The sequence below is a fragment of the Ursus americanus genome, chromosome 12 (assembly GCF_024610735.1).
Source record: "Ursus americanus isolate L20-20 chromosome 12, mUrsAme1.1.p, whole genome shotgun sequence".
NCBI classification, from domain to species: domain Eukaryota; kingdom Metazoa; phylum Chordata; class Mammalia; order Carnivora; family Ursidae; genus Ursus; species Ursus americanus.
The window spans coordinates 67,679,721-67,696,727 of NC_142138.1; the positions used below are offsets into that span (position 1 = coordinate 67,679,721).

At 44.1% G+C, this 17,007-nt stretch overlaps 1 protein-coding gene across 1 annotated transcript in view; it reads left to right on the forward strand.

Annotated features, from left to right (window-relative positions):
- The first annotated feature begins 1,848 nt into the window (after positions 1–1,848).
- Positions 1,849–17,007, forward strand: part of LOC123802716 (uncharacterized) — a 389,246-nt gene continuing 374,087 nt past the window's right edge. Inside the window, exon 1 of the transcript XR_015726421.1 lies at positions 1,849–2,391. The gene's annotated coding sequence lies outside the window, so the exon portion shown is untranslated. The remainder of the gene's footprint in view (positions 2,392–17,007) is intronic.

Sequence of the window (17,007 nt, forward strand, 5' to 3'; positions counted from 1 at the left end):
TTCCACACTGGTCTCCGAGAGTCTCTGCGAGGAATCAAGTTCCAGGTGTTCACAATAACTTACTAGATATAGTAGCTTCCTTGTTTCACTTCCTCACGGTCCTAGAGGTGTTTCCTGGATCATCTCCCAAATAAATTGCTTTTGCTCTTATATCTTCTATCCCATGTCTTATCTTTTTGCTGTACTTTCTACTTTTCACATCTTCTGGTGAGTTCTTTTTTTCTGGGATCGTATTTAAATTTCTAAGATTTTTTTTTGTTCTCTGACTGTTCCTTTTAAAAAATAGCACTTAATCCATTCAACTGTCAATGGACATCTGGGGTCTTTCCATATTTGGGCTATTGTGGACATTGCTGCTATAAACATTGGTGTGCAGGTTCCCCTCCAAATCATTATTTTTGTATCCTATGGATAAAGAAGATGTGATACACACACACACACACACACACACACACACATACACACACACACTGGAATATTACTCAGCCATCAAAAAGAAGGAAATCATGCCATTTCCAATGATGTGGATGGAACTAGACAGCATCATGCTAAGTGAAATAGGTCAGTCAGAGAAAGACAAATACCATACGTTCACTCCTATGTGGAATTTAAGAAACAAAACAGAGGAACATAGGGGAAGGGAAGGAAAAAGAAAATAAGATAAAAACAGAGGGAGACAAACCATAAGACACTCAACTCTAGAACACAAACTGAGGGTTGCTGGAGGGGAAGTGGGTGGGGGGATGGGGTGACTGGGTGATGGGCATTAAGGAGGGCACTTGATGAAATGAGCATTGGGTGTTGTATGCAACTGATGAATCACTAAGTTCTATCCCTGAAACTAATAATACACTACATGTTAACTAAACTGAATTCAAATAAAAAATTTTTTAAATAAAAAAATAAAATTTAAGCAAATAAAATTAAATTTAAAATGGCATATAGAAATACATATAAATATAAAAAACTATTTTTAAAAAATAGACTATCCTGTCTCATCTCTCTGAGGATACTGATAATTTTTTGCTTTCTTTTTCTCTCAGAGATGATGCCACTTCCAAATGATCTTTAGAGAATTTCTCTCCAGTGTTCTCAGAAAATCTCCAGGCTGGTTGTCGGGGTTACAATCTATGTAAAGGAAGAAGGCAGGGGGTCTGTAAGTAATCTCCTTTTTTCTTCAGTATATTTCCTTCTCACAACTGTGCCTGGTCCTCCTTCTGTCTTACTGTCCCAAAGAATGAAAAAAGCTCCATTTTTTGGCCACTGTGGGGAAGGGTCAGTCCACTTGAGAGACTCAAGGGGAAAGGGAGAGTTGGGGGGACCTCTTTGTTTCTTGAAATTTCAACTCATCTTACTCTTTTTAGCCACAGCTTTATTCACAAAATACCAAAGTTCCTGGTGCCACAAATTGCTGAGTGCGTAGAGAATTCTGAAGTATAAAGCAAGTGACATTAGCTTTCTCTTCCACTGGCTTAGAATTCACCTTACTTGGGTCTCTTGGTTCAGTTACCACACATTCATCTACGTTCCAGGTTTTAAAATTATCCTGCGGTTACCCTTTTCATATTCTCTTTGTCCTTGCAGGTTTAGCCTTAAAAAAAAATCCATTTACTTAAATTCTTGTTTGCTTATGTATGCATGAAGTAATTCTGGAGACTGGGGCACCTGGGTGGCTCAGTCGGTTATGCATCTGCCTTCTGCTCAGGTCATGATCCCGGGGTCCTGGGGTCCTGGGATTGGGCCCACATGGGGCTCCCTGCTCAGTGAGAAGCCTGCTTCTCCCTCTTCCTCTGATGCTCCCCCTACTTATGCTCTCTCTCTCTCTCGCTTTCTGTGAAAGAAGAAAGAAAGAAAGAAAGAAAGAAAGAAAGAAAGAAAGAAAGAAAGAAAGAAAGAAAGAAAGAAAGAAAAAGAAAGAAGAAAAGAAAAAAGAAGAAAAAAGAAAAGAAAAATCCCAGAGACACACGTAACAAACTAGTGAAAAGCTTACAATGGACAGGAAGACAGTGGGACCCAGGCCAATGGGAGATGTAGATGAGGGAAACTTTTTTCCTCTGAGCCTTTTTACATTTTTTTGGTTTTAGAACCATGTGAATATATTACTTAACTTTGGGTTACGTTCTAGGAGGGAGTGGAGCACAATGTGTGTGTCTAATCTGTTCTCTTTACCTGGAAGTCTCAAGTGTTATTCTTCTAAATCAGCATTCTCGGGGTTGAGACCATGCAAAGCTTAGCCATTCTAAGCACGTTCAGAAGCTACAAGCAAAAATATGGACAAATTTGACTCTGTGAAAATTAAAAATTTCTGCAAGGCCCAAAACAAAATCATGAAATAATGTCAGAAAACCAAAAACAAATTGGGAAAAAATCTTTTCAACAAATATGAAAAAGGTACAGTTTCTTAAAATCTGGAGTTCTTACAAAAGAATTAAGAACAGATTGAAATCCAATTGAGAACAATAGACAAAGGAAATCTATAGAATACACAGGTATTTACAAGTACCTTTTTTTTTTAAGATTTTATTTATTTATTTGACAGAGGGACAGCCAGCAAGAGAGGGAACACAAGCAGGGGGAGTGGGAGAGGAAGAAGCAGGCTCCCAGCAGAGCAGGGAGCCTGATGCGGGGCTCAGTCCCAGGATGCTGGGATCATGACCTGAGCCAAAGGCAGACGCTTAACAACTGAGCCACCCAGGCGCCCCTACAAGTACCTTTTAAGTATATGAAAATGCTCTACCCCACTCATGGTTTAATGAATCAACATTAAAATAAGAAACCAGGTGTGCCTGTGTGGCTCAGTCAGTTAAGCGTCTGCCTTCGGCTCAGATCATGATCCCAGGGTGCTAGGATCAAACCCTGCATCAGGCTCCCTTCTCAGGGGGAAAGTCTGCTTCTCCCTTTCTATCTACTTCTCCCCCTGCTTGTGTGCTCTCTCTCTCAAATAAATAAATACAATCTTAAAAAAAAAATTAAATGAGAAACCAGGAGCGCCTGGGTGGCTCAGTCGGTTAAGCATCTGCCTTCAGCTCAGGTCACAATCCCAGGGTCCTGGGATGGAGCCCCGCATTGGGCTCCCTGCTCAGTGGGGATCCTGCTTCTCTCTCTCCCTCTGCTGCTCCCCCTGCTTGTGCTCTCTCACTCTCTCTCTGGCAAATAAATAAATAAAATCTTAAAACGAGAAACCATTTTTCACCTACCAGAATGACAACATTATAAAAATCTTATAATACACACTGATGAAGTAAGGATATGGAAAACAGGGAGACTAAGACATTTTTAGTAGGATTAAAAGTTGGTGCAGCCTCTTTGTAGTACAGTTGGATACTATCTGTCCAAAGTTTCAAAGTTATACCCTCTGGCCCAGCAACTTCACTACCAGAAATTTGTCTTATGTGTATGCTTGCACTGGGCATTAAGACATATCAAAGGCATATTTACAAGGATATTCATTACAGCCTTATTGGTAGTCATAAAAACCCTAAGCAATGCAAATGTTCACAGAAGACTGGCTACATAGATTATGGAATCTTCATTCAGTGAAATACTAAGCAGCCATTCAAAAGAACGAGACTCCTTTATATTTATGGAATAGTCTCCAACATAGATTAAGTTTAAAAGCAGAATAACGAACTGTGTGCATAGAATGACCCCACTGGTCTGCATGGTGGTTTTTAGAAAGTATTTTATTTTAAGATTTTACTTCTTTATTTGAGAGAGAGAGAGATAGCCAGGGAGAGCATGAGAGGAAAAGAAAGGGAGAAGCAGGCTCCCTGGAAGCAGGGAGCCCATTGCGGGGCTCGATCTCAGGACCCTGGGATAATGACCTGAGCCGAAGGCAGACACTTCACTGACTGAGCCACCCAGGCGCCCCATAAAGTATTTTTTCTTACAGACATTGACAGGTTTACATACACAGAGACTATCTCTGGAGGAATATATAAGAAACTAGCTACTTTGACTACCTCTCAAGAAGGAAAGTGGCACAGTAAAAGGCCAAGAAAGGGAAGGAGATGTTGTTGTTTCTGTCTTAAATATTGTTTTTTACTTGCTCTTTTTCAATCAAGTGTATGTTTTAGAAAAACAATGGACGTACTGGTCAGGGGTTTGGGTTGCAAGCCACAAAAACAAACTCCAATTAATTTAAGCAGAAGATGCATTTATGAAGGGATATCGGGTGGTTCACAGGTGCTGCAGGAGGACTGGAGACCCCAGGTTTAGCAGCAAGCCAGAAACGCCTTCTCGAGTTATGCTGCAGAACAAGGGCGTGAAGGGTAACGCTGCTGGGACGGGACACCCCGAGTCCAGATGCCCATCCCCGCTGCTTGAACCTGCAGCACAGAAACCTACCAACATCGTCTATATTCGGGGCTGCTTCAAAGCATGACGGGAACTCCAAAGTCATCTAGTCCAACCTCATTTGTGGATCAAGAACTGAAATAGTTCTGGGGGTGGGGGGAAAGCAGGTGGTTAGAGGCTTCACCCAAGATCACCAAGCCAGGAGAGTAATAGAGCTGGTACTTCTCTAAGACCCGTGCTCATCGCATTGTGTTGCTTTCTGCAACTTTAAGAGGAAGAGGGAGGGCAGTGGCTGGTACTTCTCTAAGACCCCTGCTCATCGCATTGTGTTGCTTTCTGCAACTTTAAGAGGAAGAGGGAGGGCAGTGTTCTCTTTGTAAACACTCAGATGTTCAGATCACACTCGATTTCTCAGACAGCAGGGCTGGTGCTCCATGCTTGACTTGCTGCCTATGAGCTCTGCCGTGAAGTTTTACTCTTGCCTTCTGCACGCCTTTCTAACCTCCTTTAATTCTTCTTTAATTTTAATTCCGGTAGAGTTAACATACAGTGTTATTTTAGTTTTAGGGGCAATATAGTGATTCAACAGTTCACTATATCAGTACTCATTGTGATAAGTGTGCTCTTAATTCCCTTCACCTAGTTCACCCATCCCCCCACCTCCCTCTGCTAACCATCGATTGTTCTCTATAGTTAAGAGAGTCTGTTTTCAGTTGGTCTCTATTTTTTCCCCTTTGTTCATTTGTTTTGTTTCTTAAATTCCACATATGAATGAAATCATACGGTATTGGTCATTCTCTGACTGACTTATTTCATTTAGCATTATCCTCTCTAGCTCCATCCATTCTGTTGCAAATGGCAAGATTGCATTCTTTTTTATGGCTGAGTAATATTCCATTAACTCTTTTCTGGGACTACCAGTTTTGCACTTTCCAATCTTCTCATGGCAATTTGTATTACTTCTCAAACCTGGCTTTATTACTTGCTGATGTCTTGGGAAAATATTGAATAAGACATAGTATTAGATGGATGACAAAAGGAGAAGAAACAAAGAAAGACAAGTTCATGTAGGTGCCAATCATTTATTTGGGGAATGGTCATTTAATGCTAGATAATGAGGACAAGGGTGAGCTACAAATCAGAACTAGATATATTTCTTGCTCTGTAGAAGCTTACTTTCTAGAACAGTTGCTCCAAACTGTTTTCATCATGCCACTCAAGCCAAAAAAAAAAAAAATCACATACCCAACAACTGCATATTTATTATAAATAATATAAGCTCTACTGTACTGGTTTTTGAATATTGGTAAAGCTTAATTTTCTTAGTATCTTAAAGAATAATAAAAACAAGTGTTCACATATTGTCTTCCCACACCTCAGTAGATATCACCTTTGGCACCCCCTTGAGCATGGTTCCAATAGGGGAATCAGATGGATACCCCAAAATACTATACCATAAAAAAGTGTGAAGAGGCCTGTCACATCAGAGTGAGCAGAGTATTCTTAGAGGATTGTGGAAGCATTGCAAAAAGAAAGGAAAACTGAGAATATTCAAGGGCTCCTGACCTAGATCCTGAGCCCAGCTTGGGCCATGCATCAATCCGGGCTTCAGTTCCTTGGCTGGTGTTTGTGCAAAGACTGCTTGATAAAAAGGCTGCGAATGGGGGCCTCTGTCCCCTCTGAAGCATCCATTTCCCAGCACCTCAGGCTGGGAAACATGCCATCCCATGATGTTAGGGACAGACACGTCTGACACATGGCCCAGAACTACCTTTGACTGTCCACACAATCAACAGCGGAGTGGCAAGTGCCATGGATGTGGAGGCAGGACACTGAATCCTGGCTCTCTTGCTAACCAAAGGTATGACTACAGTCCCTCAGCTTCTCTGAGCCTCAATTTTCTCATCCGTAAAGTGGAATAATAAATGCCTTCTAGGATAGGGGTGCCTTAGTGGCTCAGTCTGTTAAGCATCTGCCTTCAGCTCACGGGTCCTGGGATCAAGCCCTGCTTTGGGATCCCTGCTCAGTGGGGAGTCTGCTTCTCCCTCCCCCTCTCCCTCCCCCACCCCACCCATGCTCACTCTTGCTCTCAAATAAATAAATGAAATCTTTTTTGAAAAATGCCCTCTAGGATATTAACAACTGCTAACATGTGTTGGGTTTTTCATTGTGCAGTACACGAATCATCTCATGAGCTCCTCATGACAACGTGATGAAGTAGATGCTATGATCGTTCCCATTTTGCAGGTGTGGAAACTAAGCCCCTACTCTACCCACTGCGCTCCCTGCTGACCTCCCAGTGCTGCCCGGGGGTGGACAACTAGGTAACCTGAACCCTGAGGTATGCACAAGGTACCCTTACACATCGTGTAAGATGTAGTCATTGTCCTCAAGTCTAAATTCAAACTATGCTTCTCTACACAGCCTTGAGGGTCAACAAAGTAGGATCTGGTTGGAAAGAAAAGGTGGAGAAAGAGAACTTTAAAGTTACCCTCGCTATTTTGGGTGTATGAGTCTGGAAAGAGCGCCAGGTGAAGAATAAGGAGACCAGCTCTGCCCGCACTTACACGCTGCGAATCTGGACACATCATTTGAGCTGAGGTTCCTTATCTCTTAGGGATCCTAATAAACGAGCTCTACGGGGTCTTCTTGTTGACTATTTGCTAAACGCGCCGCAGTCTGGACTCTCCCTGCTGTCGGAGCAAGTGGCCTAGCGCGGCAGGAGCACCGGAGGCGCTGCTTGGGTCGGTGGGGGCTCACTCGGAAAAGGCCGCGTGGGGGCCCCAGCGACAGTGGATGGCGACTCTGGCCAGAGCTCTGGTGGGCTGGGCCGGTAATTACAAGGAAATATTGCAGAGAACGTTTCTGTTGTGGTTGTTCCCTCTGTTGACTTTGGGCAGTTCTGTCATTTTTGAACTGACCCTTCCCAGATGAGATCATCCGTTTTCAGCTGGGTAAAGCCAGAGCCTTGCAGCTGATGGGGTATTTGAATCCGCTGTGGTTCGGCCGCTGGAGGGAGGCCAGGGCAGCTGACCCCCCCACCCCACCCTAGCTTCAGGGAAGTGAGGCCAGGGCTGCAAACTTGCTGACAGTGGCCAGCGGCCTGCAAACCCAAACATCCTCCTCTCCTCCGCCTCAGGGGGGCAACCCGAAGAAAACCAAACCACTAGCTTTCCAGAGCAGGGAGTCTCCAGCCGAGCCCCCTCCCTTGGCTCACAGCCTCTTGGGGACAAGGTTACAGTTACAAATTGAGAACTGCTGACGTCTCCTTTTTGGTGGTTGTTTTAAAAACAAAACAAAACAAAACAAAACAAAAAAACAAAAACCACATGTACGCTTTCCTTCATGACTTAAAGCTTCACATAGCTGATTCAGACCCAAAGGTATATATTTGCCTGCTTTGCTTTTCTTGTTTTCTCAAGTTTGAACAGTATGAACGCGGCCATTTAGGAGTCGGAGAGAAGGAAATCTCATCTGCGCAGACCTTTTTCCTAAACTTTCCAGTTTCTTTTGGCCTCTGAAAGCCAAATAGAGTCTTTTATGCCAAAGATTAGAAACATCTGGCCCTCACGTTTGAGCAAGGCTGGGCTGAAGTGCGCAGAGCCAGGTGGAATGGCCTGCCTATTTGAACTATGGAATTTAAAGCCTCGAGAGGACTAAAAGTTACTAAATTCAACCGCCTCGTCTTATAGATAAGGAAACAGGCCCAGAGAGGTTAGGACTTACTTAATGTCACATATCTTGTGAGTGTCAGAGGTGAAGCCAGAACCCGGAGATTAACTGGAGGAAACTTGCTCCCACCTACCGCTCCTTACATAGACCCAGGCACAGGGAGGAAACGAAAACAGAAAGAAAATGTTTATAAATATGCTTAAGCACTCTGTTTAACTATTTCCACTTGTGCTTGCTTCCGCTCAGTTCTCATCCACGGGCTAGCTGTGCTTCCTCAGGAGAAGAAAGGGATTCAGTGTTCCCAGAGCACCTACTATGTGGCAGGTGTTCGCGAGATTATTTCGTGGTGGAATTTTCACAACACCATGAGGGAGGCATTATTATACCTGTTTTGCAGAGGGTGAAACCGAGAGGTTAAGCGCACTTGACCAAGGTCACATGACTCAGAAGCGGTGGGGTCAGGATTCGAATCCAAATCTCTCCAATGCTGCAGCCTCCAGAGGGCCTGACACCACATTGCCGTGGTCACTGCGCGTGTCACAGTTTATAGTTTTATACTTTCCCGCTTTCAAAATCACAACCTCGTTTTCATAAGTATTACTTTGTGGACATAATCATTCATGCAACAAATATTTATTAAACAGCTTCTCCACGCCAGGCACGATCAAGACGCTGAGGCTATAGCCGGGAGCATTGTGCACGGATCCCCGCTCCCGGAGAGCACAGCTTCTATGGGCGGACGCAGTCGATAACCCAAATCCGTAAGTCAGTCTAGGTGACAAGTGCGAGGGCGTGAGGCGGGGCAGTGGTGGTGGGGGGGGAGAACAAAACAAGGCTGGGGAATAGGAAACGTTGTGAGCTGGGGTGGGGAAGGTTAGCAATTCTAAATGGGATGGTCAGAGAAGGAAAGTCTCCTCTGTGACATCTGAGCAGATCTGAAGGTGCTGAGGGAACAAGCCAAATGGGTATCTGGGAGAAGAGGGAAGGGCAAGTTCAAAGTCACTGAGGCAGGAGAAGGCCTGGTGTGTTCAAAAACAGTTAGGAACCCTTAGGGCCAGAGTGGAGTGCGCAAGAGGAAAGATTATCCGATGGAGTCAGAGAGTAATGGGGGCCAGATGAGCCAGGGCATGGGACCAAGAAAAACACCAGCTTTTCTGCTGAATGAGAAGGCGGCCGTGGAAGCTTTTGAGTGGAGGATCGACACATTTTCATTTTTGAAATGATCCCTGTGACTACGGCGTTGAGAGTAGACCAGGGGATGGGGAGCGGGGCGGAAGCAGAAAGACACATTGAGAGGCCGTTGCAATAATTCGGGTGACAGAAGGTGTGACCGGGACCTGGGGAAGTGAAGGGTGCAGTGAGGAGCGAGGCAACTCAGGGTGTATGTTGACAGTGGGACCAGGGTGATCACCTCCTGTCTCACGTGCCCGGGTGTCGCAGAGCATCTATTGTGGGATCTAGGTGTCCCAGCGGGCATTATCACAGATCATCTTTCTATTCACATTGCCACTCACACTCTTTGCATGTCTTCTTTCCTTAGGATGAACTCCTGGAGCTGGATCACTGAGTCAGAGAAGGGGACCATCGTTATGCTTCTTGTTCCATATTGTCTCCTCCTTAGTAGGCTCCGCCAGCAGGGCCTGAAAGATCCTTCATTTAAGATGCTCCGGAATTCCTCTCCTATCGCCAGCATCTCTCACCCTCTCTCCCACTAGGGTTTTCTTCTTTTTCGCCCTCTCCTCCTTCTCCTTTTGAGGAACTTATAAAAGGGAAGGGTAACAAAGATAGACAAAGTTTAGTGCTCGCTACGGACAGAGGTGAGCAAAGACATGGAGGGATTTCTTCATTTTTTTTCTTCATTTTTCCTCAGGGTCTTACAGCCCTGAGAAAGGGCCAGCTGCTTCCCTCAGTTAGATGGAATCTTCTGTAAGAATCAACAAACTAACAATACTGCTGACTTGGAGACCCCCCCTTTTTTTTTCCTTCTGGGGAGACCAATGGACTTAACAATTTCAATTATCTTCCACACTGGCCTCTGGTGCTAGATCAAACTGCCTCCCCTGAACAAACATTCCTCTCACCAGGGTGGGAAGTTCACAAACTTTTTGACTCGGTTTATTCCCCTCCCCCATCCGTTTGACTCCCCTGTCAAAGGATGCCCTTGCTTTCCACCATTCCAGAGCGGACTTGCTCAGTCTTCCCTATCCAATTTCATTCTAAGTATGGAAAAAAATGTTTTCATTATGTATTAGGGGCAGATGCATTCTTATGGACTGCAAGACCAGTTTGTCAATTTCTGCTGGTCCTAAATTTCATACAGAAATGCAAGAAACTCAGAATAGCCAGACGATCTTGGAAATGAACAAAGTTGGTAGACTCATGCTGAAAGACTTCAGTAATCAAGACGGTGTGATACTGGCATAAGGATAAACATTGGGATCGATGGAATGATTTAAGAATCCACAAGTAAACCCTAACAATTATGGTCTGTTGATTTTTGACAACGAGGCCAAGAAAATTCAATAGGAAAAGAATAACCTTTTCAACAAATGGTGCTGGAACAACTGAGTAAACACATGCAAACAAACTAAGCTGGACCTCTAGTAAATATCATACACAAAAATTAACTCAAAATGAATCACAGACCTAAATGTAGGGGCTAAAACTGTAAGACTTTTATTTTTTTAATTAATTAATTAATTAATTATTTTGACAGAGAGCACGAGCACATGAACAGGGGAGAGGCGTAAAGGGAGAGGGAGAAGCAGACTCCCCACTGACTCTGGGATCATGACCTGAGCCCAAGGCAGACGCTTAGCCGACTGAGCCACCCAGGTGCCCCAAAACTATCAGACTTTTAAAAGAAACCTTCAGAGTAAGTCTTTGTGGTCTTGGATTGGGCAATGATTTCTCAGAGAGAACACCAATACAAAAGATTGATGTGTTGAACTTCATCAAAATTAAAAGCTATTGTGTTCAGAGAATGCCTTGAGAAAAGCTGAAAGGACAGCCCAGAGAATGAGAGAAAATATTTGCAAATCATAAATCTGATAAGGGACTTGTATCTAGAATATTTAAAACTCTTACAATTCAATAATAAAAAGACAATTCAACTTAAAAATGGGCAGTTACAAGAGACTCTTTTCCAAAGAAAACATACAAATGGCTAATAACACAGAAAGTCATTAGGGAAATGCAATTTCACCCACTAGAATGGCTAAATAAAAAAAGGCAGACAATAACAATTTTTGGTGAGGATGTGGAGAAATTGAAATCTCATACACTGGTGATGGGAAAGTAAAATGGTGTAGCCACTTTGGAAAATGGTTTGGCAGTCCCTCTCAATGCTAAAAATAGAGTTACCATATGACCTAGCAATTCCAATCCTGGCTATCTACCGAAGAGAATGAAAACATATGCCCACATGAAAATTTGTACGTGAATGTTCATTGCAGCTTTATTCGCATAATAAAAAAAAAAAGGAAATTACCCAAATGTACCGCAGCCAACAAATGGATAAACGAAATGTGATACAGCCATACAGTGCAATACTCTTTGGTAATAAAAAGTCACGAAGTACAGAAACAGGCTACAATATGGTGGAGCTTCAGAAACATTTTGCTAGGTGAATGATGCCGGGCACAAAAGACCACCTATCGTGTGAGCTCATCTATATAAAATGTTTAGTGCAGGTAAATCCATAGAAACAGAAAGTAGATTAGTGGTTGCCTAGAACTAGGGAGAACAAAAGGGGGGTGGGGGAGTGGAAACGGTGTGTGAGTGCTAACTGGTACAGGTTTCTTTTTGGGATAATGCAAATGTTCTAACATTAAGGTGATGGGTGCAAAACACTATATACTAAAATCATTGAATGGTGTACTTTAAAGGGGTGAGCTTTACAGAATATACATTTTATCTCAGTATAGCTATTTCTAAGAAGTGGCTGCTTGTTCTGGGAAAATGACACCACATTGTTCTGTTCAGTGCCCTCAAAAAATTAGTTCGTGTAATGCATGAAGGAACATGGAATGGGACTGGCCTACAGGGTCGCTAGTAATAAAAGCTGGAGACAGAGAGGGGCCAGGGGAAGAGGAGGACAGCATAAGGGACGGGGGAGGGATGATAAGGAATAGGCAAAGAGATGCACCCAGAAATGAAGACATAAATCGTCCTAAGGTTGGAAAGCCGGGCGGAAAAGGGAGAGGAAATGTGGGAATGGAATTTGCAGGGTATCTTTACGCTATAGGAATGGAGGTGGGATGGTTCAGAGCAAAACTGCAAAGCAAATAATTAAAAGAATAAAAACTTCACTGATTCGCTATGTGTATCATGCTGTGTAGAGCTGATGGGAATTACTCCGTGAACGTATGCGAGCACTGTAGATAATTGGGAAAGGAATCATGCTGCTGTTGCCAAATTTGTATCAAAGCACAATTATAATGCGATTCTGCAAATAGCCAGAAAAGATAAAGTGTTGACCCTTCTTAACAAAGCTGTGAATTAACATGAGGTAACTTTTAGGAAACTGCTTCTTTGTCTAAGCAGAAATCCACGTTTATAATCCTATTTGTATATCTCTTGCCCCTCAAGAAGGGTATTTTTAATTTCTAAAACTGTCTTCCCTAAATTAAAGCTTTTTAGAGAGATGTCGGATCTGAAATGTGTCCATTTTTTTAAATGAGGATTTTAAAATAAGAAACTTGTTGTATCTAGTAAGACACACACACTCGTGGAGGCACACACTGTCTCCCCAAAGTTCAAAGCATGGTGAGATACAGGTCACACCACTATTAGCCTGTCCCTGGCAGGTCATGGCCTTGCCGACTCAAGAGCCCACCTCCTCCTCACAGTGCGTCACATAGGGTAAAAAAGCCCGAGACAGATCAGCTGTGACCAGGGCTTACTCATCTGTACAGATGCTAGATGATGATAGTTATAATAATTAGCATGTGTAAAGGGCTTTGCGGTATAAATGCCACCACCGTGCATTTGATTTTCATTTAATTTTAATCTTCAGAGAAACCTCTTCTTTTTTCTCCCCAGGGGAGAGAATCAAAAATTAGGAATGAAGTGAGATCTCTCCTTGAGTATGTAAACATACCTAAACCTCTCTCGGTCTAAAAAAATGAAATCCATTCTTTACTTCACGTGCCCTCCAGCCAACTCATCTCTCTCCTCCTGAGGAAGCTTTTTCAAAAGCAGCTCACGCTCATGATCTCCCCTTCTTTGCACTCATTTTGTCCATTTCCCTGTGTAAGTAATGTAGTGTGGCAGGGCAGGTCACAAGCTGACAGCACCTGGGGAGCACAGTCAGCCCGCTCTGTACAGCTTGGATCATGCCTGGTTATTAAACACAACTTGTGGGTTTAACAGAATGAGTCCTTGACCACTCAAGTCAGCGGGCAACCTCTGGGCAGGCAATCTGGCTTGGGAAGCATGTAGCATTCCTCTGAGCTTCAAGGAGCTTCCGATTCTTGGCTACTTCCCTGTCCTTCCTCTCTGAAAGGGAGGAAGAAAGGAAAGAAGGAGGGAGGGAGGGAGGCAAGGATCGTTTCAAAGCAAAATCATCTGACTACAGACTCCATTCCCTTTTTCCTTTATTAGGATCCATTCCAACTCACTGCTGTTGGGGCTGCTAAAACAGAGACCACGTTTTTGCCACTTTAGATCTGGCCTTGTAAGAGAAGAACTCTTTCCCTCACCTCACCTCCTATCAAAGTACCTACCATTCCTCCATTGAAATTTCATTAACGATCTAGATCTTGGAAGATTTTCTGGGACGAAGAGAACACAAAAGTGGAGCCTATCAGCAGAGGTGAGCCAGCAGAAGGGAAGGGGGTTTGCCCAAAGGCATGCTTCACCTGCTCCCCAGTGCTCTCAGGAGTCAGTCCTGGTCACTTACAGGAGAGGAAAATGGGGTGACAGAAGGCCATGAGTGAGTTCACAGCCTTGGTCCACAGTGAGTTCTCTCTCCCCTCCCAGCTGCACGAACCATATTTCCTGTTCTCTTATGTGAAGTGTGAGTCTGGCACTCTGTGAAGACGCAGTGCCCACTTTCAGCCAAGCAAAGCGGCCTTTCCTCCAGATTGACATGGCTGTGCCTCTTCTCAGTGCTCTGCTTCTCCAGCTGCAGAAGCAGGGCCCGGCTCCAACCTCCCCAGATCCGGAGAGAATGAACCACTACGAGGCTCTAGCAGTCCACGGAGTTCCCAAACTTACCAGTGTTTCAAATCTAAACATAGCTACTACCCACTTCCCTGCACTTTCCACCCGCTTCCCTATAATTCAGGCTGCTGAACAATCAGTACCTCCTTTGACAACAAAGGGGACAAGTGTGAAAAGCCAGGGTAGGCGATGGGCAAACTCAGAAAGTAGGTGGAACATTTCTCTGATGTGCCATCTCGTTCCTTTCTCCTGCTCCCTCTCCTGAAGTCAGCAAAGAGTCTGCAAATAGTCATGTGTACGTGAGTGTGAATTTCAAGTTCTCAAACGGTAGCTCATAGGGACTTGATCTTTCCTTATAAAATAAAACAGTTTCGGCCACCACGAGAAACAGCTTGTCTGGCAGGTAGCCAAAGGACTTTCAGGGACCACGGGGTCCTTCATCTGACCATCCCACACAGAGAGCTCCTTCGAAACATGCACAGAGCTGGACCAGGCGGAGCATCTGAGACGGAAGGTCCACAGTCATTCATTTCAGGGACTTTCCCCCAGCCTCTGCCTCTCTGGTGGCTTTGCTGTCATCACCCACCTACTTAGGCCAGACCTGGGGACACTCATGGGTGACCCAGGAAGGCTGGCTCAGGGGAAGTGGAGGACAGGCTGTGCTGATGATTTATTAAACGCTGTGGCTTCTTCCTCCTCCACAAGGCTCCTCATCAGAGGGTGCAGCTTGGGTCATGCTGGGCACTCAGCAGCTTTGTGGTGGGTATCGGTTTGTTCTTCCTCCCCTTTGCTTTCGATTCAGTGCTTTCCTGTTGCAGTCTGAGCAGTTCTATTTAACCACAGCCCCACAGCAGCTACCGCTGCATGCAAACTGGGTCCATCGGGGGGCAAGTGTAGGGCAACCCGAGGGGAAGAAAGGGCTGAGAGGTGAGAAAGGAGAGTGGTGTAAACCAGCTGGAAATGAAGAAAAAATTCCCAAGATAGAATGCCATGATGAATAACAATCCAGAAAACATTCCAGTAATTTAAAAAATATGTTCCAGCTCACATTCGGCTATGGTAAAAGTCAATCCTGATCTAAGTTAATCAGCTCAAATATATTTTCATTGGAACATACCTTTGGAGGTATTTTTCAAAGAAATAAGAAATCTATAGGTGAGATGAGGTGAACTGGGGTTTTAATTCAAGAAATAATTTAAAATTAAGTATCCAAATTCAGGTCTGATTCAGGAATAAGATAAATGACAATTTGGGGGTAGAATTTAGATTAGACAGGTTTGAGGCCCAGGCAAAGGAACAAGAGTTTGTGAAGGCCTAGAAGCAAGAGAAGGCAGCGTGTGTTTGCACCACGGGAGGCCAGCATGAGTGGAGCGCAGGCTGATGGCAGCTAGGCAGGTGACTGATCGTGGAGAGCTTACGAGCCATGCTAAGACGTTTGGACTCTAGCCTAAGGATAGTGGGAAGCAACTAAATGATTTTAAATGGAGGAGGTGAATTTACCAGAAGTGCATTTATAAAAAAACCTTTCTCGTAGCTGGTGGAAAATGATCCAAGGGGAGAAAAACTAGAAGCAGGAAACCAGCAAAGACTTACAAAAGTCCAGAGGTGACTGCTTAGGCCAGGTGAGGATGAGAATAAGTGGGTAGATTCAAAGAAGTCGATTTTACTGGACTTGGTTATTGATTGAATGGAGAGAGTGAGCAAAAGAGAAATCAAAGATGAATCCCCGGTTTCTAGCTAGAGCAACTGGGTGGATGTTGTGGCATATATTAGGAAAAGGAACATCAGAAGAGGAATAGTCTGAGAAAGTGAGTTGATTAATATGACTTAGGAATATCCAATCAGAGAGGTTCCAGAAGGTAGTTGTTATATTAGTGTGGAGTTCAGGGGAGATGAGATTTGGGAGTCACCGGCATATAACTCTCATAAAGCCATGGAAGAGAGGAGATTTCTCAGATGAGGTGTAGAGGGAAGACAGGCTGACATAGGACAGGGTCCTGAGGAACACCAACACCTAAGGAGTTGGTAGAGAGCTTGCAAAGGTGCCTAGGATCCATGAGGAAGGTAGGGGGGAATAACAGTGTGTGGAAACCACAGGAAGACGGTGAGTCTATCGAGGAGATTGATGGTGTCCGTTTCTGCTCAGTGTCAGGTAAGACAAAGATTGATATAGCCACCAGGTTTAGTAATGGGGGACATTACTGTCCTTCATGAAATCCCCGTCTGTACAGTGGGAGTCGGTGCCAGATTAGTCTGTGTGTGAGAGAGGGAGAAGTGAAGAATTAGAAATAGCAAGGCGTGCCGACTGTTTCCTCTCCCTCAAATGCCCTTCCACGCTTTACCTACTTGGTAAAATCTTCCTCCTTCCAGGGTAGGGGTGAAGTGAAGGATATTTATAAGCAAGCAAACACAAATCCAAGGAATATTTTCTTTTCCAGATGCAAATTCAGCCAGGGCTGGAAGTCAGGAAGTGGGTGACTTACTCCATGCTCACCAGACAAGAACTTTCAACCAATAAAGGAGGTCTGTACACTCTCTGGTGCCAGTGTGGGGGTGTTGGTCTACATTAAGCCAAGAATGTGATGCAATTCTTAGGAACAGGAAGAGGTTTAGCTGGGATGGGACGAGGACTCTGACTTGAGGGAGGTGGTAGAAGGAGTGGAGTGGGAAAGAGTAGTTTTTTTTTTTTCAAAGAGCAGAGCTACCAATGAGCTGACAAAAGCAGAAGGGATTGAAAAACTATACCTGAAAGCCGTTCTACCCCATCTCTAATTACAGTAAAGCACACAGAAAAAGGATCAGATTCAGAATTGTACCACCTCTTGTACCACCTATTAGGGGAGAGAAAATACTCACCTCAGGACTCTCTTGCCA